The sequence below is a fragment of the Corapipo altera genome, unplaced genomic scaffold (assembly GCF_003945725.1).
Source record: "Corapipo altera isolate COAL_440 unplaced genomic scaffold, ASM394572v1 22b, whole genome shotgun sequence".
Lineage (NCBI taxonomy): Eukaryota > Metazoa > Chordata > Aves > Passeriformes > Pipridae > Corapipo > Corapipo altera.
Genome location: NW_020884876.1, coordinates 7,348,262 through 7,361,011, shown reverse-complemented (window position 1 = coordinate 7,361,011; position 12,750 = coordinate 7,348,262). Strand labels below are relative to the sequence as shown.

The 12,750-nt window shown below is 35.6% G+C and overlaps 1 protein-coding gene across 17 annotated transcripts in view; it reads right to left on the bottom strand.

The window, feature by feature from the left end:
- The window catches only part of SORBS2 (sorbin and SH3 domain containing 2), a 154,907-nt gene that overhangs the window by 126,372 nt on the left and 15,785 nt on the right, over positions 1-12,750 (bottom strand). For all 17 annotated transcript variants that reach the window (XM_027636304.1, XM_027636305.1, XM_027636306.1 and 14 more), the window contains exon 2: positions 5,864-5,991. The gene's annotated coding sequence lies outside the window, so the exon portion shown is untranslated. The remainder of the gene's footprint in view (positions 1-5,863; positions 5,992-12,750) is intronic.

The window sequence follows — 12,750 nt, the reverse complement described above, 5'->3', positions numbered from 1 at the left end:
TACCCATGTCACATAACAGTATTTTCAATCTGAAGTAAGCTGGATGGTTTTGTTCAAATTCTGATTAGACGTTGGCACTCAGTTGATTTCAGCTGTTCTACACATCCCTTATTATTTATATATATTTTAATACCTATCAAGACAGATGTAAATTTTCTTCAGTAATCATTTGGTTTTACAACCAGACACTTGGCACATCTCACTACAGAAATCTAGGCACTTTAAGTAATTTGGATGAGGCTTCCTAGATCACAGGAAGACAGATCAACACCATGCTGACCTGCCGCCTGTCATTTAAGTGTTTTGCTAGAAAACCACCATGCAGTCAGCTGCTACAAAGCAAAAAACCACACAGTTATTTCCAAGTCAGTGGATTTAGGTTTATCCTATTTACATAAAGGAGATAAATCAGATGGGGTGGGGAGGCCAGTGTATAGCAACCTTTGCCCTAGAACATACAAACTTCACAAGACATCATGGTCAAAGTAATTCAGCACAGCCCATTTGCAATACATCTATATGCTTTTTAGGAATTCAGATGTTTGCCTAGTTATACGTTTTTAGCCTTTTTCATTCCAAGGTTCTGGGATTTTGTTAGGGTTTTGTTTGTTTATTTTTAAAAAGAGCAATTGATGATGGTGCTTTTCAGAAGCATCACTGTCAAGTCAAAACTGAATTCCAGTTCAAACAGTAGATTAAACTGTGCACCTGTTCAGTTGTAATGAAGATTCTTTCATAGTACACAAAGCCATTACTGTAAAATGCTTTGCATGAATGTATTATTACCTACTCCAATAGGTATCACTATGAAATGGTAATACAGCTTAAAACATTCACTTCTTGAGTTACAGGTAGGCTTCTAGAAACACGTCTATAGATACAGTCAGAACATACTTTAAGGAAGATTTTTCAAAAGCTTTAAATACTATCTAAATTCTGCTTCCAGAGGTCATTTTTAATCACTGTTTTTGTCACAGGAAAAAGTAGTGTCTTTCAGTAAATTTCAATGTCCCCAGACTTTAAGCCGCAGAAACTAAGTTTTTTGTTTAATGCACACTTACATTTCACAGCCTCGTTTTTACGAAGACTTACAGAAGTTTTAGTCTCACTTTTAAACTGTTACTTTGGGCCTGAGCTGTAACATCCCAAAAATAATCAGCTTCCCTTTTCAGCACTGGAAGGCTCTGTGCAGGATACAGAGGGAAAGTGGGAGCCAGAAGGTGATTTTAAACATTTGGAGATTCAATGGACCTCTGAGAGCAAGTTCCAAGTGCCTTTATTTGGCTAATCATCACTGTGGACAGATTAACTAGCTAATTCTGTACATTGAAGGCTAGGAAAACTCTTGAAAAATTCCTTTCACTGGTCAGAACTCAACTGTACTGAAAGACTAAGTGTTACCAAGACAGAGGAACTGGCTCTCCAGATCAACTGTCCCTTTACATGAGCAACATAGCTTACCTTCCCACTCTCACCTCCCTCTGCTCCCTTCCCTCACAGAAAGCAAATAAGAAAACAGCATATTATTAGATCTATTAACTGTTTCTCTCTGCTGTTCTTATTTCAATTTTCTTTGACTTTGGAGAAGAAATCCACTGCTTTCCAGAAGGTTCAGAGACCTGTTACAGATTCAGAGTCACACATACAGTTCTCTACCACATCCAGCTGCAACCTCATCTCTTAGCTCACTTAGATCTATCAAGATGAATCACACAAGTAAGTGAATCCTATACAGGTGCCTCATGGTGCACTTGCAAAGTTGAGAGTCTACTTGCACAGAGGAACTTGTTGCTTGGACTTTCAGCTTCAAAAGATGGAGCCGCTACTACATTTGTCACTTGTTTCTGCAGAGACTAGGGAAGATAGTCCTGTTAAGAGTCAGTCTCATTTGCACCAGGATAGTTCCTTTCTAAATGCATTTGTATTAAATGACTTTGTTACAGGGAACCTTTCTGGGGAACAAGTCACTAGCAGTCTCAAGTGTGGAAGCAACCTAGGTGCCCAAGTTACATCCAGCAGTAATAATGACACAGTCTTCTAAATTGCATTAAATATTTAGGGACATAAGCCACTAAGGAAACCCACCAATTCTCAAGACACTAATAATATGGAGATAAATGCAGTCTTACATACATAAACTCATAATGCCTTATGTGAGCCAACCCGAAAACAGATTACAGCATACCTATTAGATTACTGAGGACGAGACAGCGCTTAAAAGCACGCTTTTTTCCTTAAAGTACAAGCACACAGGTGGGAGAGGTTGGACCAGATGACCTCACTGTGCTTCCTTCCAACCTTACCCATGCTGTGGTTCTGTGGCCAAACAGGGAAATTCTCTGTCATATATCATGCAACTTTATTACCAAATCAGTATTTTTCAAACTTGATTTAACACAAGTTAGAGTCAAATGTAACAAAGCTTGAGGGAGAAGTGAAAATTAAACAATTAATTGTTTCATATGCAAAAAATACTTGCTTTTGACTGTGAACTTTTCCTTTTTTTTGATGGAAAAGGAATGATTTCCAAGTTGCAGAATCTGAAAAATGTTCATCTAAAAGACTGGGGTTTTTATCTAAAAGACAGTAAGTATTTTAGAAAGGTTAAGCAACCAGCAGCTTGGACAATATATTTAAAATTATTAATTCTGACAAAAGATGCTCATTGCTGTACTTGAGTATTAATAAACTAATTAATTTTACTCTCTTCCCCCAAATCACAGAATAAGGATGATGAGCAGAGGCTACTGTGAGAACCCAGGAATCCTGCCAGTTCCTATTTCATTTGGATATATCAAAAGGTTAAGCACAGCCTAAGCTCCAGAGGCAACAAAGATGCATTGCCATCTTGCATTACTGCAGACAGAAGATAACCACAAGGTCATAAAAATTCTATCCCTCTAAAGTAGCTAGCTACATACAGAATCACATCACAAACTTTTCCAGAGCTATCTATTGCCATCTGAGAATGTCACATGGCCAGGTTAAGTCCAGTGCAGACACAACTCACAGGTCTCACATATGAATACTCATACTCTCAAGCATCTCCAATTTGGTATATTCCCAGTCTGAGGTTAACGTAAGAAAAGAGGTGACTGCACGATGGCCTTTTACTCAGATTGACTTCCTGTATCAGCAGGTCTTGCTTTCCAGTTTTCAAAACACCTTTTTCTGTTCCAGCATTGTCACATACTAAATCCATGCAGTTTCAACATAATATTATGATCTGCTGATACACTCAGATCAAAGATCAATATCCTATACAGAACAGTCACCATAAAACCCCATTGTCATCAATAAGAGAACTGAACTTAAGACCACGCAGTGGAAGCAACATTGACACATTGTGACTAAACCACATACTAATTTAAGGTCTTTCTAAGCACAAAGCTTTTGACAGGATATCTAAGCTATCATGATCTTTTGCTTCCTAAGGTAACAGTTCAGTAATAGCATATATTGCTTGGAAAACACTTATATTGGCAAGAAGAAAACATTTTCTGAGACACTTCGATGAAATTCTATCATAAAATGCTTACAGATACACTTGCCTCCCACCCCTCTATTTGAGCTCACAAAGACAGTAAGGAGGAATACATTTATGTAACGAAAATTGTTCTAATTGAGCCTTTTTTCTTCACACACAAAGAATTAAAAACAATAGTGTTAGGCAGTCTCAAATTTAATAGGTTCCTTGGGACCATATCATTAAGTAAAATGAAAAATCCAAATACAGAAGTTTATTTTTTTCAATGTAATTGACACCCCTTTTGGGAAGTGAACAAAGACACACTGTCAAAAGCAGAAAACTGCACAAAATGTTACCGTTTGTTCCCCATGAATGCTGAGGTATACTTACTCAATGAAAGAAATTCCACTTCTCTCCTGAGATTTCCTCCCTTTAGCTGAATTTTGTGCCAAGGTCACTCAGTTAAAGATTGGGTTGTGTTAGCATGCCGGATACAAGTTCCTGTTAGTCAGCTCTGTTACTCAGTCAAAAATTAAGTGCCAGGTATATAGTAACTTCAGTGTTAGGAGAATTAAAAAATGATCACTAATAGACCATGACTGGCCCTTACTTTAAACAGTTCAAGGATTGTTTTAATTGAAAATACTTGGTACATATTTTTGTTTATTACGCAGCCTAATCATGTGCAATTTCTCCTCCAGTTATGTTTTTGGACATGTTAAAGTACCACAGATTTCTAAATTGCTCTGAAATGACTTAAGTTCCTTCAGAAGCGTCAGGTTTTAGTTAAGTAATTCTCAGGTGATGAATTCATCAATATAAGACAAGTATTCTCTAAACTGTGGTCAAAAGAACTTAGGAAGGATAGGGTGACTGACCTACAGGACTAGGGAAGCAGCTTTATATGGGACAGTAAGACAAGACACTAGGAATGATCTTAAACCAAGAGGAATACAATTTCAATAAAAAAATGAGAGGGGAAGAAGAACAGAAACTATCTCTTTTCAAATAAAGTATTCCTGGTACTGAAATTCCCATTGTTCCAAGTGGATACCTACATTACAGTAGCAGATATCAATACTCTCAAATATCAGAATAAAACATTATGGCAAACTTTGCAACTGAACCAGACTTGGGTTTATGTTTTATGAAGAACTGTTAAAGAAAATTCCTAATTTTTTTGCAAAAGTTTCTGTATTTTTTAACAAGAAGATATGCTTTGTGAAATGTATAAATACACTTCAGTATTCCTCCTTTTATCCAAAAATACGCTGGAAAGCTTTTTACTAAAACTTAAATGAATTGGAAAGCCTCCAAACAGCTGTTAATGTAAAACTGCTGATCTGTTTTGTTTGGGGTTTTTTTCCTATGAAAATATAATGTATAACTACTGTTTTACATTAAATATTTGACTAATTTGAAATATTACATAGGGTTTTCGATATATTTTTTGAAACAATATGATATTTGGGCTATAGCAAAGCCTGCAAAATGAACTATGAGGAACCAGGGCACGCAGTATGTTAGTACACAGTAATTGTGGTAAACCAAAGCATAGCAGCATATGTGATCAGATGGACTAGGTATATATAGGCTGCCATCTAATGCCAGCCAACTGCTTAGAAAAGCCACAGCATAGAGCAAAAAATCTTTTGCTCTTCCAAGATTTTCTTCATTTTTATTGCAATAAAGAATAAAAATAGAAGGTAGAGGACAAAACTTTCTTTTGTTTGGGTCAAACTCAGTATTTCATAATCAAAGGAAAAAAAATTGTTTCAAGATGTACAATCAAACCCAAAGAAATGGTAAGCCATAAATATCTTTAACAGAACCACTACAGAATTATATGATCAATTAAAGACTACTGACAAGTATGCTTACTGTCCTATGAAATAGGCACATCACCAAGAAAGAGAAACCATTGTATTAGATAACATCAACCTATTTTATCTACACAAGATGAAACTAGCAAGCAATGAGACATGAATGAATTGTTGGTAAAGCTTATTTTTAAACTCTGACTTGACACAGAATATACTTTACAATACAAATTCCTAAGTTAATTAAATACAGAACATTCAAACAGGTAAATAATTTCAAGACAGAACAGTCACCACTTATGTTTTAAAACATTTAATGCCTTCATTACTGCAAACCAAAAACAAAGTACTACATAAACAATTAAACACCCACTTACACCAAAGTACTGTTTTGAAGTTTGTAAAAAGCAGTGCAGTAATGCCTTAAGAGATTAGTCTTTGTACTTGATACAGAGCATGCAGCAGAACTACTAGCAAACAGAAGCTGGTTTTCTTGGAACACTAACCAGAAACTCAAGAATGCAAGTCATTAGGAGAGGAAGAAAGATAAATCCTTAAAAAAAGTATGGCTTACCAGACAGACGAGTTTAGCTATGTCTCAAATGCAGCGGAAGTAAGAAATTTCTGTATGTGTAGACCTTGTTGATTTAGCCCTTTATGAAAGTTTCTCTCGAGAAATTAATTTAATTCACATGCAAGAGTCTGGAAAAGAAGAAGAGAAAGAGTCTGAGCTGCCGACTGATGTTTTTGTTCTAAGAACATTTGAGCTATTTTCAGCAGCAACGGACTTGCCTACTATCAAAATGAAAATGCAATACAGAATAAGCAGCCTCCCAACTCAGGCCAAAGAAAATCAGGAAATCCATAGCAAAAAAACTTTGTTCATTGTCCAAATTTTCATTTAAAGAAACAGAAAGCACAGGGAACAATGACTATTGATGAACAAAAAAAAAAAACCTGTTAAAAGGAAATCAGGGACCTTGAAGACTATTACCTTTAGTTCAGAAAATGAATCACCATGGATATTTTTTAATGTGAAAATCACCTTTTGAGTCTGGTTTTATCTGAAGATGTTTTGCCTTCTTTACACAAGGGTTCATCTGAGATAGAAGTTCTTCTATTTGCATTTAAGTCCATCACTCACGGACAGAACAAATCAGTTTACCAAGACTGAAGCCAGTAGTTTGTTTCTAGTTTGCATTTTAAGTTTTCAGTTTCAGCAACAGTGCTATATTGAAAGCTTAGTGACCTGAAGCTGCTGTCACTCCATTTTTTTTCTGCCAGAGCCATTCAGTGACATGATAAGCATCTCCCTGCCCTTCTCTGTCACATCGCTAACCAATCAGCTTACCCTCCCATAGTGTAAAAATACTGGGAAACGGAAAGCATCAATACAAATTAATGACTCTAGGTAAAGACCCAAAACATCCTGATGGGTACATAAAGGTTAATTACTTTGCAGTTTAAGACAACACAGATAAAATAAGTCAGTGGAAAATCACCACGGTTATTTAATTTTTTGCAGCTCCTTCTGGTGGAGGAAGAAGTTTCCAAGAAATCCCCCCTATATAACTTTCCACTAGATATCTCAGCGATTCTGACAAGCACAACTTCCATTTGCTTCATCAGAAAAACTTCTCATACGTCATCACACTGTTAGGCACTGCCACTGAAAATCTCATTACTTCTGTTCAAGGAAAAATTATGAGACTTAGACTTACTCTCTGCTCAAAACCTAAAACAGGCCGGTGTGACAAGATTACAAAGTGTTTCAATATCTGTTACATTTCCAATCAATTCTACTTAAGCACACTCATTTGAAAACATTTTAAAACAGTATGGGTCACCCTATTTTCTGTTCTATTTGTGAACAGTAGACATTTGGAAGTTTCAGTGACACATCAAACAGGATGCCAGACACATAGGCTATTTAGTAAACTATTAAAAGAGTAAAGCAAAGCTCATTGTTACAAACAAACACAAAGAACATACTTTTTTTTTTCCTGAAGACTCCCATAAAAAATCATTAGCTATGAAACATTTATAACAATAATGAAAAAGCTGCTGAGTGTGAAAATATAGCACAAATTCTTTCTGGGTTAGCTCAAAAGCATCCTTTCCATTTGATCTCAGCTATTTTTAGTGTTATTGCAGTTAAGAGCAGCTACAACAAACCCCACAAACTCTAAATACCAACTTGTTAAATTAATCATTATTGCTGCTTCATTCCAACTCTCTAGTTTAAGACCACCATTTTACTGCAAAACTAGTTCAGAGAAGTTAAAAAGCTCAGTTTATATTTAATTCGAGGTTCATGAACGAAGAGATTTAAGGACTCCAATAGCTTAAATTTCAGATAATGTGTGAGTTCTAGCTAGCTTGAGAGCTATAATGGACAGGTGAAACATGTAGTATAGTTTGCAAATACATAAAAACCTGTATCTATCAGATCACCAAGGTAAAGATGTTACTTTACCTTGCTATCCATAATGCTTTCATCTGGTGGTTACAAGCTAAATCAACAAATATCCACATGTCAATTACTAATACTACACAAATACAAAACTAGAAGAATGTGTTAAAATAATTATTAGCAGTACCAATTTACGACTGAAATAATATAACACACAATGCTTTGCAGTGCAGTATTTCTTTTCTGAGGCTTTTTCTCAGAAAGCAGATTTAGCATTAGCTGATTCAACATCAGCACTTAACCCATTTCGGTACCTTGTTTCTTCATGCACTCCCTGCAACTCTATTTGTGTAAATTACTGTTTACCAATTAGTATTTATAGCACTATTTCTGTATATACTAAGATAAACTTTAACTACTGGATCAGATCATCTTTATCTACAGGAAACATTAGATGCCAGAAATATCATATATACCATCTAGGTCTCAAAGAGAAATATATCTGTATGCTAATTAGTAAAACAAACTAATATGTCACTACAACCAAGATTGTCACCTTATGCTTTTCAGAGACTGACAAAAATCTCTTTCATTTTATGGATATCAGCAACATTAAAATCAAGAATATAATTTCTTTAGTGGCCCACTGCAGTGCAATTTAATCAACTGCTGGTATTAAACAATTCAAACATGATATAGAAGTGTACAGTTCACACTGCTAACGTAGGTACTTAGTGCAGGTCTCCAGAAGCTCCATGACCACACACTACAGCACAGAGATTCTCATAAACCAGAAGAAAAAGTCTTCACAGGTAAGAGATACCATAAATTGTTTAAAATACTGATAGACAAGAGAGTTGCATACCCGCTTCACTGCACAGGTTCATATAAACGAAATCTCACCTTTTCTAAACCTAACCTTTCAAACACAGTTGAATCACTGAAGCTTCAGAGGGAATGGCTGAAGAAGAATCCTCTGATTGAGAAGTCTCTCTGTACCTTTCAAGATAAATACCGCACAGCCTGGTGTAATGACTGTTTTCTCCTTGTATTATTCTATTCATATATTTTAATAGTAGGGCAATACCTTCTAGTAACACGACAATATGTCTAAATGAAATTGCACATTACCTGCCTCAGAAAGAAACAAGGAGTATGGACAAGATTTCTTTCATTTTTTTCCCAAATAACCATATTTCTTGAATTTCAACAGAACTAGGACAGATAACATTAAATGAATTTAACATAAGAGAACAGAAGTACAATGCATGCACTCTGCATTTGCCGAAGTCTCTCTTGAGACGACCACTTTGATCTCTGAAAATAGTATTTTAGAGATTACAGATAAAAACTATATACAGAAGGAAAGTTATCAATCACATGTTTTGTCCCAGACTTCAGCTAGTCTTGCAAATGTCTTAGATGTATATGAACTTGAAGGATCTTACAAATAAGACATTTTTTCAATGTCTGATGCGTGCTTTCAGTAGCTTCCACTGTTGAAAAGCAATGTAGCTATGAAAAAGTGTGACCATTCTCCTGGACATGATGGAATACCTTGTTACACATATGTCATATACAGCACTACTTGTGGTGGTTCCTACATAATGTTACATAAAAAAACCCACACATGAATGCATGTGCTAACTGAATCTAGTGCCAGGAATGCCTATATTCAAACAAATGCATCATATTCCTATAAAATCAAAGGATGAAAATAAGTGGGAAAAGATTAACCTCCAGCAACATCAGTTTAATTTCTAGAGTTCACACAGATGTTAGCATTTAAAGTTTGGCATCATCAAATGAGTTGTAATCAGCTTTCACCCATGCTCAGTATGAATATGCTCAGGAATTAAAGGGTGACAGTGGCCACAAGTTGGCCAGAACATGTACCTGAACAGTCTGTTTCTTGAGAATTGGATTAAGGTTCATTAGTCAACATCTCATTTAGAACATTTCTGGTCTATTTCACTCATATTTGACACAAGATATTTATAATTATCATAAAACTACTAAAAGCTTATTTATTGATGGTCAGTTTATACTTTTTCTCCTACTTAATATATTACGAAAAATCAGTATGTGTTACCACAGGAAACCTGGTATAAATTTCTCACCAATAATTTCTCACCATTTTTATTTATAAACTTCTTCAAAAAGTCACAATAAAAAAATATGTCAGCTTCTTTCTCCTATTCCCAAATTTCTAGTGGCTTGTAACCATAATGGCTTCTTAAATTCTCACTACAGCACTATGCACTGATCAAAACTCATGATAAACTTCCATTAACTACAATAATCAAGACTTGACTGAGGACTAAGAGATACTAAACTTTTAGGTAGGTAAGGACTGTAGACAGCTGTCTTCTACATCAGTAGTTCTTGCCCCTTCCCCTATAATTAAATGCACTTGGCATCCTAGCCAGGTTACTTCTAAATACATCTTGATGCCCAATGTTGTCATGCATATGTCAGCCTCCTGTTATGGTAGTAGCTTAAGAACTGTCATATTAGAACAACAGCACATGTAACAATGACTACAAATGCACATGCAGTTTTCTTTAGTTAGATATGTATAAAAAGGTAGTTTGAAAATTTTCTAGACCATCATATAAAACAGAACTCCTAAAAAATCCTCTACATTAAAACCCCCATATAAACAACAAATTCTGAATTTTGTTCTCTACTACATTTTCGTTAGAGCTACACATCAAAAAAGGTGGATCATCTATTGAAAAATAAACTGACTTAAGCTTTCAGAACATAGGATTCAACATTTCAACAAAGAATACGTAGGTAATCAAGTTACTGTGATAGTTACATCTAACACTTTCCTAACCCTAAAGAAAATAACTTACCTCAATAGTGATTATGTTAAAAGAGTTCAAATATTCTCCCAAAGTGGCTACAAAGTCTTGCTCTTACAACCTATCTGTCCAAGCATCCCTGGCATTAGAGTCAACAGAGTCAAGACATTTCAAGAACTGGGAAATTATCTACAAGCCTTGGGGACAATAAATTACAACCGACGTGAATAGTATAGAAGTGACACCCACAACATTTATCACTGCTTTGTGGTTTCAGAATTCCCACACTGAAACTATGGTTAGAGAATTCTCATCTTTAACAAAACTTTCAAAGGACAGTGAAGTTTACTGAAGTTCATACTCTGGAATTCTTTTCTTTTTTTTCTTTTATTGCTCTGTTAGCCCATTGGTTTTATGTCTAAGAAATTCTGTTCTCCAGTATCTCAGTGTCTCACAAAATAACTCTCCACATTAGAAAACAGTGGAGTGCTCCATCCTGACTAAAGAGGGTTTTTCCATAATTTCCTTCAAACTACCAATGGTGAATGGCCCACATCACTGACATAATTAGGTTAATAATAAACTTACTAAATTTTTCTCTCCAGCTTTGGTATAGTAGTGTTTCATCCCTATACAACTCATTAGAAAACTGGGAAGACCGAAGAGAGGAAGCCTGGAATTGTGGGATTTTTTCTGACTTGTGTTTCTCAAAAAGCACTCAAGAGCCAGCCAAGAGTTATCAGGCAATTTCTGATCCAGCAGGGTATCCAACCAGCCTTCTGAATTTGTCACAGGAGTGTTTTACTGATAACTCATGCATTTGAAAGACATGGATCAAGACATAAAGTACAAAGAATCATGCTCTCACTTTATTAGCATGAACTGGTCTTGGTGCAAAATGGCAGAAGCGTTGACTCTGCTGCTGTTCTCCAGAACAGCAGACCTGCATTCTCTTTAAAAAGTCACCGCATTGTCTTTAAAAAGTCACCAACTGTCTTTAGCTATATTCAGTTCTCATTTTTGACTTTGCAATTATGTAAGACTGAAACCACTAGCCAGGGTTTTTTTTGTGAAAGACATTTTGTAAATAAGCAGCTATGCTATAATTTTTAGCGTGTTTAATAACACCACTATATCATATTGAATCCATTAAAACTTATAACGCCTTTGACTGAGCACCAAATAAATACATTAAAACATAAGGATAGTCTCGACATTGAAGTGAAATCCCATGCATTTAAAAAAAGTCTACTATTGAAAGCATATTACCTAAATATTTAGAGCCTCATAGTCACCTATTACAATCAATTCCAACACTTAAACCAATTCCATATAAATGGCAGCAAACCATATAACTGCTCTAATACTGATGTGAAAAGTGTCTACAGTCACTGTAGCTATCACTCTGAAACTGGACCAAGAGCATAATATGCCTGCCTATTTTGCTAGTAAAACTAACATCCTCTGTTCCAAGAGTAAACAGTTAAAAACGTACTGGGAAATAAATATGAAAAGGCCTTTTCAGGAAATGGGGAACAGAAGCTTATTGTTAATCTCCCTCCTGATACACACCGCTAGTCCATTGTTTCAAGAACTTTGTACAAGGTTATTTGTCTTTTATGCCCATTTTCTATTTGAATGTGTTCAACTACTGCGTAAGACTCTGGGTTTTTCTGCAAGGGTACCGGGGGCATCACAGACATATAAACAAGCTAGGACTCTCAATCTGCAATGCTCATTGTGACTTACCAACTTAAATGACAGGGTCTTTTGAGCCCAAATTCAAAGTGACAATTTTTAAAATACGTGTTTTACATATGCCCAAATTTCTAAGCATCTGTATGACTTTTAACAGTAAAGTTACCTAAGTTACCAAACAAGCAATGTCTCACCTTCAGTACAGTGAAACCACCATGGTTACAGGTGTCCTGTACAAACTTGTGAGGCACAAATATCCATAAGATTTTCTCAGGTTATTTTCCCTCTTTATTAAAACCATGGAAGATGCTATTACCACACCAGATGTTATTTTTAAAAACACTGTACTGATGAACGTTAAAACATCTGCCATGGATATGGAAAAACTGGATTAAACTTCCAGAAGGATTTACAGTCACATCTCCCACTTCCGTGACACAGAATACTAAGTGTCATGCTATTGTCTGGTCTTTTGAGGACACTGGACCATCTTTCATAGAGTAATCACATAACTTAATAAGGTTCATGAAGCTCTCTCTT